Source organism: Cardiocondyla obscurior, linkage group LG03 (genome assembly GCF_019399895.1).
Source record: "Cardiocondyla obscurior isolate alpha-2009 linkage group LG03, Cobs3.1, whole genome shotgun sequence".
Lineage (NCBI taxonomy): Eukaryota > Metazoa > Arthropoda > Insecta > Hymenoptera > Formicidae > Cardiocondyla > Cardiocondyla obscurior.
Genome location: NC_091866.1, coordinates 7,272,508 through 7,277,134, shown reverse-complemented (window position 1 = coordinate 7,277,134; position 4,627 = coordinate 7,272,508).

Sequence of the window (4,627 nt, the reverse complement as noted above, 5' to 3'; positions counted from 1 at the left end):
GAAGGGCATTCTTTCGAATTCATAATGCCCGAACGGAGTTGTGAAAGCCGTTTTATGGCTATCCTTCGGATCCATTTTTATTTGATGAAATCCGGACGCTAGATCGCAGACGGAGAAGTATCGTGCTCCGCCTAATTGATCCAGTATATCGACGATATTCGGCAGTGGGTAGGCGTCTCCGATTGTTTTTTCGTTGAGGCTCCTAAAGTCCAGTACCATTCTCCATCGCTTATTTCCTTGTGAGTCGTCCTTCTTTGGCACGATCCATATTGGCGTGTTGTATGGCGACTGTGAAGGTTTAATAATTTTTCCTTTCAACAGCTCGTCTACCTGCTTATTTATTTCTTCCTTATGCTTCTGCGGAAATCGATACTGCCTGGTGTTAATCGGTTGATCATCTGTTGTGGGTATTTGATGCTGCAGTACCTGAGTGAAGGTCAGCATTTCTCCGGGTATGTGGAATCTATCCTGGCTGCTTTTGACGAGATTCGTTACATTCTCTCTTTCAGAACCGCTCACATGATCCAAACGAAGTAATTCCATTATTTCAGAAAGGCGCTTATTTCCCTGTTCATTAATTATGGCTAAGCATTGCGCACTTATTTTATCTTTTCTTTCCTTTTTATTTGGACGGATAATCGTGGATTCTTTTATTATTTGCTGAGATTGTTTTTCCATGCAGTCTGATATTCTTGAAGACGGTTTATTAATCATTAATTGATTTTTATTATTATTAATTTTACATTTATCGTATAAATGTAACTTCTTCGCTAATTCTTCGAAGGTAATATGAGAGGAAGTATCTCTATTATTTCCGGGTTCTTTGACTCGCGGAAATTTTAATTCTTTTATCATTTTTAAAGGATCCTTTTTGGATTTGGAGGAAGTCGTATCGCGCAGTGAGGTTTGGAAATTTCCCTCCTCACGATCGACAGGATTAGAATCTCTGGAAATTTTAGATTCTTTTAATGAGGTTTGGAGATTTACCTCTTTATTTATTTTACTTCCCGGCGATGTCTTGGCATCCTTCTCCTGGGTAAGTGAATTTTTATATTTTTCATTTTTGGACGGGGTTTGGAAATTTCCCCCTTTTCTAGATTTATCGTGGTCCCCACCAGGCGATGTCTTTGCATCCTTCTCCTGCGTGGTTAATTTTCTACCAGGCGATGTCTTTGCATCCTTCTCCTGCGTAGTTTTTATTTTACTTTTTCTTTGGATATTGTCTTCAAGAATTTTTTCATCGAAGAAATCCTGATGACAGAGATCGTTGCTATCGTGATTTACTCCGTCATGGGTTTGTTTAACCTCGGGGTCTCGTGACATTTCAACGGTCTGCCATTCTTCATTGTTTCCCTCGATGCTTTCCGCCTGCATTTTACTTAATGGTTGTAACTGTATTGTAGGTACCTGAACTTCAATGGGTTCGTTCAGTGTACTTATTATATGCAGATAGGCCTTTCCGTCTTTATTCCTGGCGACGGTATCTCCCAGATAAATACCGTGGATGACTTTCATTCGCGGTATATATCCGATTTCAATTTCCGGATTAGAAATGCGTACAAAGAATAGAGATTCGGTTTGCGGTGGGACGGTTATTGTTTCAGGGGTCGAAAATGAAATTCTTTCTCCCGATATTTCTAAATGTCCTTCGGCATAGTCAATCCGCGAATTTGTTTGCTTAAAGAAATCGTTTCCTAATATTCCGGCTTGCGAAATGGGAAAATCTTTGGAGACTATATGAAATATTACTCGTTTTTTAAATAGCGGCATTATTACTCTACCGAGAGTATATACTGGATAATCGTTTATACCGTTTAATCTTAAAATATTCCCGTAATCAATTTTTAAATTATCAGAGATTAAATTTTCTTTTATTATATTCGGACCCGATCCTGTATCTAACATAAAAGTCGCGTTTCGATTCTGATTGTTTAATTTTACTTGAATCGTGGGTACATGACTATGCCTATCTAAATTTACGGTAACCGGCCGAATTTCAGGCTCTATTCTTTGACTCATTTCCGGACCGATACTACAGGGTGTGAGATCCGTCCGGACCCCTGCTGCACACCCGTCTTGGAGGGGCCACCGGCGTTTCCCGCATTCATTGCTTCACGCCTTTTATTGTTAGTGATTCTAAGTTCGCAGTTTTCTAACACGTGGCCATCTTTCTTACAATAACGACAATTCTCTGCTTCTTTAGAGTTATTCTGCCTCGCATTATTTCGGCATTCTTTTGCTGAATGGCCGAATCCATCGCAAATTTGACACACTGTTCGCGGTTTTTGCCCAGTAATTCTGGATTCTTGCTGTTTTTTCCAGCAATTATTCGCGGTATGTCCCGATTTTTCGCACCATTGGCAAATTAACACTGTCCTATTCTGGTTGCTATTATTAAATCGGCAATTCTTCGCGTTATGCCCCGATTTATTGCATAGTTGGCAATTTGATTTATTTTCCTGAATAATATTTATAAATCGACGATTATTTGTTTCGCGTTGACGACATTTATCCGCACTATGTCCGCGTTTTTTACAGATTTGACAAATTAAAATCTCGTTTGAGGCATTTAGATAGTTTCCTGTCTGTATCGCTAATTTCCTACAGTTCGAGGCAACATGCCCTTCTTTGAGGCATAACTGGCAAATTTCTCGAGAACGATCTATATTCGATGACTTAGGGGTGGTTGGGACTTTACCGTGTCGTATTTCGGTAATTTCACGTAGCTCTCTTTCTATATTTAGAGCATCATTGACGGTTTCATGCACATCTAAATCCCTTTTTACTCTTTGTTCTATTTCTGCTTTTAATCCTCGTATAAAACATTTACATACATCTTTTTCTAAAGTGTTTCTAATTTCAGCTAATTGCTCGTAATCGTCAATCATCCTTTTGTGCACGTCCATTATTCTATTTCCCAGAAGTCTCACTCTGTTAGCATACGTGATTACATCTTCTTCATTTTTTTGATATACCCTGCCCAATTCCCCCTGTAGTTGGTAAACATTTTTATCTTGGCCAAAAATGTTCTCCAAAAATCTGGTCAACTGAGCCACGGTATCAAATTCCCTTCCCTGGATCGTTCGTCGAGCTTCGCCTATTATCCGCGTTCGAATTACTTTCGCGAATTGTTCCTCGGCCTCGGGAGGCAACATATTCTTTGCCTCCTCACATCCTTCCACAAAATAATTTATGGAGATGTTTTTGCCATCAAAGAAGGGAACCGCCTCTACCGCGTATTTTAATGTGGCGAACGGATTTGTATTCGCCATTTTCTTAGATTCTACTACGGGTTCAACTTTGCTATAATACGTTTGTAGTCGCTTTGGCACCAAGGGTATTCGTGTCTCGTCTAATTTAATCGTAGATCCCTCCGTTACCTCGGATATATCAGGCAAAGGAGTAGATACACTTTCAGTAATGGTGTGTAAAGGAGTAGGTTGTTTAGGTTGTGGATTTTTGGACACAGTAGGTGTCGAAGTATGTACTTGAGTTTGTGTCTGTTTTGGTTTAGACGATTGTTCTACCGCAGCTTTATAGTTTTTATCTACTTCTGCCTTGTCAGACGTTGCCCTAGTATCCATTTGCGAAAAATCACGCTCAAACAATCCCGGACGAGCCCCCAAAAATCAGTGGTATGTTACGTCAGGAGGATTAATTTTAATTTAATTAATCAATTGGAAGGAATTCCTCGGAATGGTCTGTGCTGGTAGGGTAGGGAGGTGACGTACCACCGAATTTATGTGAGATTCGAAATTCGAATCTACACGTTTTACGCGCAGATTATTTTTCGGATTTCAATTGAGCGCGTAAGTGGTTCTTTTTAGAGAAAGGAAATGAATCCTTATTCTCTGGGATAGAACCGGGCGTGATTGATCGCTTAGGCAGGATAGTTTAGGGTAATAATTAAATAATTAGTCCACGATTTTAATAACACTAATTAACAATTTAATTAAAAATAAATGACTCTAATTACAAAAATCGAAAATAATCTATAGATGGCGAATAGGCAATTCAAAAACTCATACAGTGCATTTAAAATATAAAAATAGAGTAAAAGTTTTTATTTTACAAATCAAATAATACGAGAACGGTAATGTACGAATGAGTAAATATAATTTTAACATTGCGGTGTTGAGAACTTTACAATATTTAAATGAGTGTAAGGGTGTGCATGTGTGTGTGTATGTGTGTGTTAATCTATTGTTACCTCCTCGATTTCCACCACCCTCGCGGTGGATCTCGGGAAAACGAGGTCAATTAATCGCATCGGAGCCAGGAAGGGAAATTCCACCCCGGGATAATAAATAAAGAAATGAGAATCAGGATCAGACCGAGCTGCCTGAATCCTGATCTCTTCTGGCTCGAAGTGGTCAGGGCCGATGGAGAAGGCCCTTTCCGGGACAGGATCTGTCCACGGAGTACAGGCCCTGCGGAGGAGCTCCAGGAGAGGATCTATAACCTCTCTCGGTTCTGGATGCTCCTCGAGGATCTCTATACTCGGGACCGGAGATGGAGGTTGATCGGGGAAGTCTACTCCTGGGAGAGAGATTGAGTCATCCTCACCCAGAGAGTCGGCTTCCTCAGGTTCGAAGGGAAAAGGAGGTGGTGAAAGAGGAGTGGAGCA